Source organism: Poecilia formosa, unplaced genomic scaffold (assembly GCF_000485575.1).
Source record: "Poecilia formosa unplaced genomic scaffold, Poecilia_formosa-5.1.2 Scaffold7, whole genome shotgun sequence".
NCBI classification, from domain to species: Eukaryota; Metazoa; Chordata; class Actinopteri; order Cyprinodontiformes; family Poeciliidae; genus Poecilia; species Poecilia formosa.
The window spans coordinates 1,660,364-1,672,979 of NW_006799946.1; the positions used below are offsets into that span (position 1 = coordinate 1,660,364).

Here is a 12,616-nt window from a genome sequence, read left to right on the forward strand (position 1 = left end):
AGAAGAATGAGTCAAAATCACACCTGAGTAAGTCGTGTGACAAGTTTCTCAATACATGAGATCTTTTAATACTGTCACTAATAAAGGTGCAAACTCGAGTTAAATGGCTAAAATTAGAGTCAAACTCCTACATAAAGTCTTTAGACCAACTTGGACTTTCAGACCAATGACTTGAGACTTCACTTTGACTTGAACCCTTTTATTTGAAAAGCCCTGATATGTTACACCAGATAGAAAGTGTGTTTCTGGGCTTGTAACAATGTCACCATATCTGTCCTGCAATCCAGCTCGCTTCCTTCACCCTTTGGCCATTTTTCAATATTTCCTTATTTTGTTGCTTCAACCAGCACACTTGATCTATCTTGTTTACCTGCTTTTCTTTTACATTATGCAATGACAGCAAAGTCTCCAATGGTGCTAGAGAGGTTCTCTTTTCCAGCAGGAGGGGTGTGCGAAGTTAAACAAGAAGAAAAAAAAAAAAAAAAAAAAAATCCAATCAGCATTATCCAAAAGGCAGACTGCTTTGCAGCATATCTATATGCCATGATGCATAGTAAGTTTATAAAGTCAGACAGAAGCAAGTGTCTCAGACACATTCTTAATTGTGAGCAAAGAGGCAGTGACTTGAGGGATGTCAGCAGCTGTATTGACATTCTGTGAGAGATCCCAGAACTCCCACAAGTGTGGGGGCATTGTGTTGGGTGACGGACTAAGTGCAAAAAGCACAGAGAGCACACGGTAACGTTTTCCCTGAAGTCATAATGGAAGAGATTTTTTCTTCTGTAAGAAAAACACACACAGAATAAACAAATAAATAAATAAATAAATAAATAAATCTTGAAGGACATTAGGACGTCTTTTGGCAAATGTCAGGCAGGTCTTTGTGTTTTATTATTATTTCATCAGCAATGGCTTTTGCCAAGAACCTCTCCCATGAGTACAATTTTTACCTATAGCTGCTCACTTAACAGAGGCAAATGAGGCTTTCAGATCTTTAGATGTTGCTCTGGATTTGTTTGTGACCTCCTGGATGAGTTGTTCATTGCACTCTTTGAGTAATTTTGGTCAGGAGAACACTTCTCATGTGTTCTGATCTATTTCATTTAATCAGACAGGTTATGTTAAAGTCTGCAATGGACAGGTGGTGTACCCTGGCTCTTGCCCGGTGATTGACTGCCCCTCTTAATCCTGCTGGACGTTCCCCTTTATTGATCTGCCTGTCAGTGGCTGCCTGCAGATGGCTCGGTGTGATAGGACAATCGGCTCTTTTAATGTCGATGGTTCTTGCAAGTCCCTTACAAGCTTGATGTTGATGGAGCTTTTATATCAGCTGAAAACACCTACACACACGCACGCACGCACGCACGCACGCACGCACGCACGCACGCACGCACGCACGCACGCACAAAACAATAATTATCCTGGAAATTGATCTTTTGTAAAAAAATTTATAATACATTTTGAATTTTTTTTTTTTTCAAGGGGCGATCTTTATAATTAAACTTGAGACACGTATACTGTTCTGGGTCAAATTGACCCACTGATTAAAATCAAGACATGCAGAGAGTATTTATGTTTTCCACCACTTCTGCTGAGTGTCCACTCAGTGTGAGTGGAGTTCAAGACCATAAAAAGTTACCTTGACCAGTTAAAAGTGGGTAACCACTGTGTAAATGAAATAAAAATTCCTCATCCAATTCAACAATTACCACCGCTTTGCATTGCAGAACATCCTTTGCTCGAACGTTAGAAATTCCTAACAAAACAACAACATTCCTCACATTCCATCTGCTTTATTCTGCTCTCCACATTTGTCATTGCTTTATTCTTCTAAGGCTGAAACTTTCAGTAAAACATGCTACACTGATTTCAATCCTGCAGTCTCTTCTGCGAATGGTGAGCAGCTTCGTTGAGTCAATTCAATATTTTACAGAGAGCCAGTGAAGGGAGGATGAGTGGGTGAAACAGAAGAACTGAACCAGTAATAATGTATAAAAAAAAAACAAAAAAAAAACCTTGCATCTGTATTAGACCCAAACGTCATTCCTGAGTGGCAGCTGAGCAAAGGAGGCTATGAGTGAAACCATAAAAAAGCTATATGAGTCAAACGTAAAGAGTGCATGAGTTGCCATGTCCGTTTAGTTTAGAAAATTTTATTTACGCTTTTGATTCTGTTAAAAACCAGATCTGCATGTGTTCCCATCGTTGCTTTGTTTTGATTTCATTTTTAAAAACCTTATTAGTGATGTAAATAACACGATGCATGGACCGCCATAAGGATAACGGCAGCATTACTGCAGCTAAACGAGGATCGTAAATGAACTAAAATAAAACTGTTACAGGTGACTTTACGATCAACTGTCTTGACAAATGACTTGGCACCACCAAATTTACTTTTCGGTGAAAGTTAATGAAAAATCCAAATTTTGGCAGTGCTGCCATGAGCCTGGCTCCTTTCACTCCATTCTGCTCCCCATGGTTCAATTTATTCGGTCACATTGTTCTGCATTTACACTCTTCCTTAAGGGCACACAATTTGTGAGCTTGCTTATTTGCAGGCATAAAATTGGACCTAATTGTTATGCAGATGACATCGCAAGTGAGACTTAACGAGGCACGCTGATGCTGGTAACTTCCCTGACTCTGTAACCGGGATATTAACAGTTCGATGCCTCACAGTTGGGCTAATTTTGAAAAAAAAAAAAAAAAAAAAAGATTGACACATTTTTACCTCTGGTAGTAAAACTCTCTAAATATTCTTCATGCAATGCCTGGTTATAGAGGAGTGCAAAATATTTTCCCAATTTGTTTAAACAGATGCAGCTTAAACAACACTTTCCAATTTGGAAGACGGATGGATCATTGTTCTATGAGATGTTCTCAGTAACTTTATGTTTTGACCTGTTGACTGTGTTGTTTAGTCTTGATGATACTGTTTGTTCTCTAATGTCCTCTGAGTCATTGACAGAACAGCTGGATTTTTACTGAGATTAAATTACACACAAGTAGACTCTCTACATTTGGCAAAATCCGAAGGAATTTGATTGGACTTGGTTTTATTTTGTAGCATCACTGCAAAGGCACCTGGACATAACTGCAACCTCAAAAATTTTAATGAACAAAATCTTTTGAAAACTGTATAAACTCCTTTTATTTTATGCCATAAAATTCCAGTAGCATGCATTAAGATTTGACGGTTTTATAGGAATACTTTTGAAACCTTCTGTGTAGTTATCTAGAAATTTTGTATTCAAGAACGTTTCTCTGCCTTCTTGACCCGGCTCTGTCAGAAAAAGAAAGACAATGAATCAGAATACAGCGCTTCAAGAAAGCTAATGTCTCTGTCTGACACACTGATGACATCTTTTGCAGACATGGGGAGATTGGTGGAAAAATGACACCAGATATCCTCCTCAGTAAGAAGAATAAAGGTGATTAGAGTGATGGAGCTGATTAAATGCAACGCATACAGCTGAGATGAATGAGCAGAGTGGAGAAGCTGTGGCAGCAGTGGCAGAGTCAGATTAAAACAGGACGTTTTAGATGGTATAAGTAATTTGTTCAAATGCCTGGAAGGGCAACCACTTACATTTACATCAAAAAGACCTTGCAGCAAATATGACTTCCATTACATATCTTTAAAACGAAAATCATGCATTTAATTTCCTAAAAATCTGCCTTCCATGAAAAACAAAATTATTATTCAAATTAAAAAAAAAAAAACACTTTCATGATCCCAAAGGGAAATTAAATGTTGTAACTCATAATAATTCAAATTCTTCAAAGGGTAATTATAGATGGTGATGGCAGGAAAGACATCATGTAGCGGGCCTGTGTTACAACTAATTTGAAGAAGCCTCTGACTGAAGACACTCTGTTTTTCTAAGACTCATGAAGAGAAAATTAACCTGCAAGAAACGAAGAGAAATTGAGACATTTCCACATTGTAACCGCTCATTTGAGTAGGCTTATGAAAATGGAAGTGCTTTAACTCACGAATAATATCATACTTAGAAAATATATAATAAAAAAAAAAATGGACTGGGCACAGAATAACTCAACACACCTGTGAAACTCCTCAAGGGAATTTGATCGCTGTTGATTGGATTTGATCAAAGCCTCTCAGAGAGTTGATTCATATATGATGATTCCAAACATGTCACAACTAAAACTACTTATTTGGAAATTATTTAGGGTCTTATTTAACATGTTGCTCTTTGTTAGTTAGGAGGGACATTGTGTGTCCGTGGAGATGCACTCCTGGCTGTGATTGGTTGTTTTTCTGTATTTCTGCAGATGAAAGTAGGATCATAGTGAGAAGGCAGAGGAGCATGATGTTTTAACTGTCTCATACTATGCTGTCACGACACAGTGACAGTTTTAACAAATATGTAAAGAAAAAAAAAACAAAAAAACAAAACATTTTTTGAAGTTACATACGGAGTGGGAAGAAGAAATGTTTGAAAGTAGTTCTTCAGGAGCCTTGGATGTTAATAATACTCAATATGAAGCCACAATTAATCTAAAATTACTCATCCTGAAAAACATATTGAGACATTTATTGGTTGTGAGATTGATTGTCTTCAGCTATAAAGACAAATCATCAAACTTTACTTTTACTATGATGGTTCTTGGTGAGCTGTGCCCAGACAAAGCTTTCTTTGTGTCCCTGAATCCAAGCTCTCAGTTGGAAGGCAATCATCTGTTTGCAAGGATTAAAAAAAAAAAAGCTCAAAAAAAGCTGAAAGAAACATCAATTGTTTCAAGTATTCTTCCAAACTTGTTACCATACAGGCTGCAAACAAAACAGCTTTTCCAGATGTTTACTTCATATGTTTTAGTAGAGCATGTCTATGCAAACAACCGTCACAGCATGTCGCTCAAATTCATTTATTAATTTTTTTTGCTCCCTTCTTTCACTCACATTGCAGGACAGCTGTTCTAAGCAGCAGTGCCGTCATTTCTAATAAAAGCCTATTTTCCAAAAAGACAAGCCTTTTAACGCAGCTCTAAAAATACAGACAAGTGTTAAAATAGCATATCAGATGTGAGAAGCGTGACTGAGGTGTTTCTGTATGAGTAATAAGCAGGAAAGCGAATGAGCGATCCCACTGATGAATGCAAAGTAACAATAACAGACACGTTTTAACGGGTGGTCTCTCTCTGCGTGTCAGAAGCTGGACAGCGTGTGAACCAGCCAGATGAGAACATATGCTCTCTGCCCCGCAGCATGATCACAGACTCCCAGATTAAAAACCTACAATGTCTTGCAAACATATTCACAACCCTTTAGGGTTTCTGACCTTTTTTGGAAAAAAAATAAATAAAAATTACAAGCACAAATTTGAACATGTTTCAGAAAATAAAAACCTAAAATCACATATTACAAATAGTGAGACATGACTGTTCTGCTGGGCAGGGATGGATCTATCATCGAAACGCACTGCAGCTGTGAAGCTGTAAAACAGCACTATTTAGATTGTAGTTTTCAGTGTAGACGGTGCATGAAAAAAAAGGAGAACTTTATTGTCTTTGCCTCGTCACTGTAATCTTTACAGCTGTAGAGTCATCTAACTAGAACTCAACAGATTGTAGCTATCGCTACATGCTTGGGACACTAGAAAATATTGAAAACAGGCTGATTCAAAGATTCGCCAAGGGATTATTTTTAATCCTATTTAACCAGTTAATAACACACATTTCATGCCCCCAAATAACTCCACAGGCTCTGATCGGGAGGCAGCTGCGCTGAGTAGACGGAGTGGGTGGACAGGAGGCAGATGCGAGCTCCAGATTGGCTCCTGCTGCTCTAACATAATGGGGGCTTCTGGTGTCGTACAGGGCTTGCCCCCCATGACTTAGTAAAAAAAAATTAACCAGGATTTTGAAATTAAAGACATACAAAAACCTTGTTTTGATGGTACAGCTGATGATGGCACATGTTATCGTAATTAAAATGCTCCCATAGTTTCACTAAGCAAATGCTACATCTGTGTCTAATAGATCTTGATCTATTAGCAGCTCCGAGGGTTTAATAATAACCCCCTTAGAGGTTTCATGGTATGTAAACATTTCAATCTGGAGACTCAGACGGAGAAAGACAACGATTAAAAGGGTTTATTGAATAAAAGTTCTTTGGCGCTCGGGCCCCGGCTGAGGACGTCGAGCTGTGAATTGCAACAGCTCGGATGAGCATTCCCAATACTGATTAGGAATGTCATCCCCCGGGACCCGATACTGGTGGTGGAGGTCGGTGAAGGATGGGAGTTTGTTGAGTGGAAGTAGAGAAGGGGTGGAGGTGGGTTGAGCGCAGCTAGAAAGCGGAAGACGCCATGGATGGAGGTTCTTTACAACGGGAACTTGGTCGGTGATTGGTCATGATGTGGCTGGGTTCAGCAATGATTGCTTGACGACGATGAGCGAGACACGCCGATTGGATGATGCAGGTGGGGCAAGAGAGTCTTCCAGTTTGAATTTACGCCAAGGCTTAAATTCAAACCTTGGCATTTTGCTTTGTTCTGGGATTGTTATTTTTTATCTTTATTCTCTGCTTAACATGCAGAAGAGCAAGACCAACGGGTAGAGGTGGTGCTCTTCGTGTCATGCAGCAATGAGGAATACTTGTAGAAACACCTTATTAATGAAACAACAGCAGCAAATCACAGTCAGAATCAGATTTGCCCATCCTTCTTTGGCAAATAACTAGTGAAGGCCTCCATGAACATAAGTTTCCAGTTCCTGCTACAGATTCTCAACTTGAACTGGACTGTGGTTTGGACTTTGACTGGATCATTCTAATATATGAGCATTCCTGGATCCAAATCCCTGCAGTGTTGCCTGTGTGTTCAGGGTTGTCGTACTGCTGAATGCGACACTCTTAACAGGTTTCCTTCCAAGGTTGCTCTCTATTTATCCCCGTCCTTTTTTCTCAACAACCTGACCAGTTTTGTTATTAATATTCCTATTAATAACAACACATAAATGAGCTCAAGCTTTAACCAGAAAACTTTCCCCGGCTTGCAAATGCTCAAATTTAAAACCTACGCAGTTTTCGTGAGATTCTCTGCAACGCAAAGCTTGAGTCAGCCTAAATATATGCTTTAAAATCCCCACTTGAGAAACCTTATGAAACTGTTCTGGAGAGCTGACAGCTGGGACGTGAGATAATTGAGCTTTAGATTCATAGCAATTGTGTATTACCTCTTTAAAGGACATAGTCCAGCTCATTGTGATATTTGTTTTAGCAGTTTGTCCAAAAGCTTATGACCTGTGAGAGAATCTGTTGGTTTATTGACTTTGCTAAACTGCATACTCACCGACGTACAATAAACAGAGCGTCCGGGGCGCCTGACTGTGAAAACAAACCTGCTTGTCAGATTTGTGTTTGACCTGTTGATGCTGGGAGAGAATTGTAAAAAAGCATATAGATGTAAGTGAACAGCACAGAGTGGTTGATTGGAGAGAGGGGGAGAAAAACAAAAAAAAAAAAGAAGCAGAGATTGAAAAGATGAAGGTGAGTAACGGAGGAAACTAGAGCAAATGTGGGCCGGTAGAGGAGGAAGAGGAGGAGTTGATCTGAAGTGAAGGAGAGGGAGGAGAGAGGGGGAAAAGGGAGGCAGGCTTAAATCCTCGCACCATCATTACCAAGGCGCACATGCAGCCCCTCCTGTGATGGAGTGAGAGGGGATGGAGAGAGATGCAGGGAGAAAAAGATGGAGTTGCACAGGGAAAGGAAAGCAGGATTACTGGTGTGACAGCACAGGCAGATGAGCGTCAGCTCAGCGGAGAGGGAGAAACTCTGCTGAAGGAAGAAAAAAAAAAAGAAGAAAAAACAAATCAGTGCAACAGGATGAGGACCTGCTAGTGCACAGCCTGCCCGACCCCACAGACCTGCCATCTGTCCTGCTTTTTTCTCTCTCTGTTCCTGACGCTTCCAGCACCCTATAACATCTGGATCACCTCACATCCATATGGGAAGGAGGGCAGGAGGGGAGGAACAAACCTCAATTCGATCCTTTTCTTTTTGCTGCTAAAGCAGGACCAGAGGAGGAGCATCAGCAGCTGGGGGGCCTGATAAGTGAAGCAAAGGAGGAGGAAAACTTTCTTCAAACATGTTTAGGTTCGGACAGGATCTTTCCCCATGCGTGTGGGAAATTTTCTAACTTTCTATGGATTTTTTTTTTTTTGTCTCTCTCTCTGAGGAGGGAGAGGTAGAAAAGGAAGGAGGAGGCTCCACCGTCAGCAGTGCTGGAGTGTTACAGAGGTTTGTGCTCCTGTCATTGAGGAAGCATTTTATCACTCTCCCTCCCTCTCTGCCTCTTTCACTCCTCCTCTCATCCAAGCAGCGGGGAGCCTGACGGATACAGACAGAGAACCAAACACAGCTGCTTCACACACACACACACACACACACATACACACACACAAACACACACTCAGGCTGCTGTGCCAGGGCTCCCACACCTCCCTTTCCTTCTTTCACCCTCCGTCACTTTCCTCTCCTGTCCCGTTTTGATGCCCTGTCTTCACCTCCACGACCACTTGTGAATGTGATGCACGCAGGAAAGCAGACGGGGAGCGGAGCGCCCAGACAGTTTTTTTTTGGGGGAAAAAAAGACACACACACACACACTTGCCATCACGTTGTGAAGTCCTTCAGGAGAGTGTGTGGATATCAAAGGCTGCTTTGCACACACACACGCACGCGCGCGCACACACGCGGAGGCACTGATGAACTCACACTCTCCTGCTCTCGCTGAAAGACGTGGTCTAAATGTGGACTCCTACAGGTGCTGAGAGGGGAGAGAGGGGCAGGTGAGGAGCAGGTGAAGGCAAAAGGAGACGCTTTGAGGAGAGAAAAAGAGAGAATAATGATGGAGCAGCTGGAGTTTAAGTTGGATGAGAGCAGAAAACACAGGTAAGTGCATAAGGCAACCATTCTGTCACTATCGGAGACCTATATCCTTCACGTCTAACAAGTATGATTGGATATAAATCAATGGATACAGGCAGAGCTGGGATGCTCAGGGGCGTTCTGAGAGCCTGCTGCGAGTAGTCACACTTTCAGTTTTCGTAAGTGACGAGTTTCCTCGAGAGAAGGTGCGCATCTGTTGCTGACAGAAACGGAGCAACGGTTTTGTTAGTGGAACACCGAGATCCTGTGTGAGACTGAAGACATTTGCATTTCCCTCTCAGGGGTTTGATTCTTACCTGGCGTCTCAGTTCAACCTGTTTTAGTTGTGCTGCTGATTTGCCCCATAATCATCAGCAGCTGTCTGCTCCAGTTTTACTACTGAACGCTGAGCTGCAGCGTCACTGCTACGCAGACCTGTGGGTCCTGAGCAGGGGCTTTGGGCCCCTTCACTAAGGCTCAGAAAAGGGGTCACACAAAGATTTATTAGAGTGTTTCATCAGATAAAGGAGCAATTCTCATTTTCATTTTCATTTTGCATTGATTTATTTTTCTTCCTTACGCTGTCGTATTTCACATGATTGCTTTTCACATTTGAGTTACACGTAATTATGATAATAATTTCAATTGAGCCCATAATATTAATAAAAATAATATGCTTACATGGTATACTACATATCAAAGCTGGGCTTGGATTGATTTTCGATGCGAGTAGGATGACCTTGGGTGAAAAAGTTAGTCAAAAGGAATAATGCTAAGCATGATAAAAGCATTTATATTTAAAACAATCACTCCCATAGCTGGAAAAACATAACATATTGATTATTTCATTATTTTAATGTTGGCATGTTCATATGTTTGTGCTTTTATACATAGTTAAGCAAAAATAGTGAGCTAAACACCCATTTCATCCAATAGCAGCTTTTATATTAACAAGACTATAACACAGAATATTACATACACGAGGTTTGCAACTTTAACTAGTTCCTTCATTGGGTTTTGTGCTCTGCTAGCTAGCCTGCAATCAGCTGCTTAACAGACATGTTGCTTGTAGATTTAAAACAGTGGTAGCTTAACAAAAGAAAACTAGTTACTAGCTACTAGTTTTCAAAATACTTCCAAATGGCCAAAATTGAAAATATTTGAGGGAACATACAAGAACTGTGAACATCTTCCTTCAAATTCAGAAGACAGAAAATCACAAAATAAATGTAATAAAACACTTCAGTGATGAAAAGGAGTTGCTAGTATAAAACCAACGTCAACAGGGCATGTTAGGAAAAAGGACATAAGTTCTGAATGAAACTGTTAGGTGTATGATATTATGTGACTTAATGGGAACTAAGTGTGTGGTTCCAGATGGGCTGTTGGAGGCTGAAATAGAGAAAGGACTAAACCAAAACAAAGACAAAAGAATAGCAGAACCAGAAACTAAAACTAAAAAAGAACAGGCATCAACTCAAGAAAAGTCAAACCACAAGCAAAAAGAAAACACTAACCAAGTCTTTGACATCATGACTTCTGAAGAAACATGCCGGATAATTCATACCACTTAAACTTTTTTTGGAGTTTGTGTCATTGCAACCAAACACTATCCTTTATTAAAATTTTATATGACACCAATTGTAGCATTTCTATTCAGTACAGTTTGTTCCGACACCTCTAAATACAGTACAGCAAACCCAACTACTTTTAGAAATAATTATTCAAAACAGTTCAAATCTCAGCTTTAGTCCAGGTGTTCTGTGTTAGTGAATATTAGAGAGAAAAAAAATCAGCGTCATAAAGACAGAGGAACACAGCAGAGAGATTAGAGAAAACGTCTCGGAGAAGTTTAAAACATAATAATGATTAAAAAAAAAAAAAACAAAAAAAAACAATACCTCAATCTTTGAACATCTCAGAGATCTGTTCAGTCCTTCATCTGATTGTAACTCTGCAGCAGAATCATCTGTAAACACAAGAGCTATTAATCATGAACTCCAAGCTGACCTCTGTGGAAGACTGGCAGGAAAGTCACTGAAGTTGTTATCAGTTTGCAGTGAGCAGTGAAACATTCGGAGCCATTCGGACATTTTTGGCCAGCAATGCAGACTAACACTCCACATCACTGTGAACACAACATTTTCAAAGTAAAACATGAAAGTGGAAGCTTCATACAGTGGGAATAAATTTCTTTAGCATGGACAAGAAAGTTGGCCATCATTGATTAGAAGACACAGGGGGCCAATTGTAGACGGATACGCTGTTAAAGGCTGTATAAGACTATAATGGAAGTTCACCTTTCAGGATGAGCCTTACAGCAGGAGCTGAGAGTGGCCTAGTCAAAGTCTAAACCTAATTTTACTTCAGTATCAGTGACAAGACTTTACAACTAATATTCACAGACAGAATCTCTTCTACCTTAACTTGAGCTACTTTGCAAATCATAAAACAGCTGTGTTTCAAGAAGAGACATACTTCCAAAGACTTACAGCTGAAACTGCTTCGACACTTTGACTGAGGGAAATTCACACCGCACTTTTCAGATGTTTTTTTTAGCTGAATGTGTTATGGTGTCATGCATGTATCATCATTTTAGTGCACGGGTATGGCTATAGCCTGTCAAAATTAGAATCATCTTAAAGGACATAAAAATAATGTAAAACTATAAAAGAATCCATGTTTACATTATCTGTTCAGTTCTGTGCTATCTTGGATTGTTTTTATCGTGATTTTCTTTTCCATTGTTGCTATATAAGTAGGTAATTTATTAACAGTGCTGGATGTAATAGATATTTGTCATAAGCTACTTAAAAGGATGATACCTGGGGCTACTTCTGCACAAAAGTAACACAGAAAAGTTGCATCAACGCAGTAACAAACAGGACAAATGCAAAATGAGAAACAAACGTCTGGCCTTCTCTCAGATCTCTGGGTCCCCTCTTATTGGACAGATGTAAAGTAAACAAAGGTGTATTGAGGACATTTTCCCCCTGATATGTGGAGAGGAAATTAATTTCCGTCTCTGATTTTCACACTTCATATAGGCCACAATAATTAATAAGAATATCAAAAGATGAAAAGAACAAAGGAATGATTTCAGTTACACTCGAATTAATGGGACTGTGAAGCACATCAATCACTTCTTACCCTTAAGTCGCCATCAAATCAGTTGAGTTAATACAGTGTTGGACAGATAACACCCTATTACCCCTGAACCAGGAGCAGCAGCTCTGTCCTCATCAGTCAGCTCAACTGAGACACCATTTTCTTTCTTTTTTGCACTTTCATCCAGCCATGTGGATGACTTGATGGAGACGAGCTGACGTACAGCTCTCACAACCTCCTGCTCGCATACGTTTAACATCATTACTCAAGCTTCCAAATATAAATTAAACTCTCAAAATGAATAAATACATATGTCACGCTCAACCCCGGAGCTTATTATGAAACATATCACATAACGTCTGCCACATGAATTTATCATAATTAGGATTTTAAGTGCTAACACTGCAACCCTGTCTGTCCAGGGGGGGTTTCTCCTCTCTCACATGAAGATTTGACAGCTTTACAGGAAATCGTTCCGAGCCAGACGTTATCGTCTGGATGACTGACGTTGACAAGGTGAGAGGATTTCTAAATCGGCTTGGGCCTTCACCACTCAGATCTATAGCAATGAAAATCTCAGAGACTCCAGCCAGAAGTGTGGCTAAAACTGTCATT

At 40.1% G+C, this 12,616-nt stretch overlaps 1 protein-coding gene across 1 annotated transcript in view; it reads left to right on the plus strand.

The window, feature by feature from the left end:
• Window positions 1-7,637: 7,637 nt before the first annotated feature.
• The window catches only part of LOC103153070 (glutamate receptor ionotropic, NMDA 2C-like), a 74,572-nt gene continuing 69,593 nt past the window's right edge, over window positions 7,638-12,616 (plus strand). Inside the window, exon 1 of the mRNA XM_016681345.1 lies at window positions 7,638-8,917. The gene's annotated coding sequence lies outside the window, so the exon portion shown is untranslated. The remainder of the gene's footprint in view (window positions 8,918-12,616) is intronic.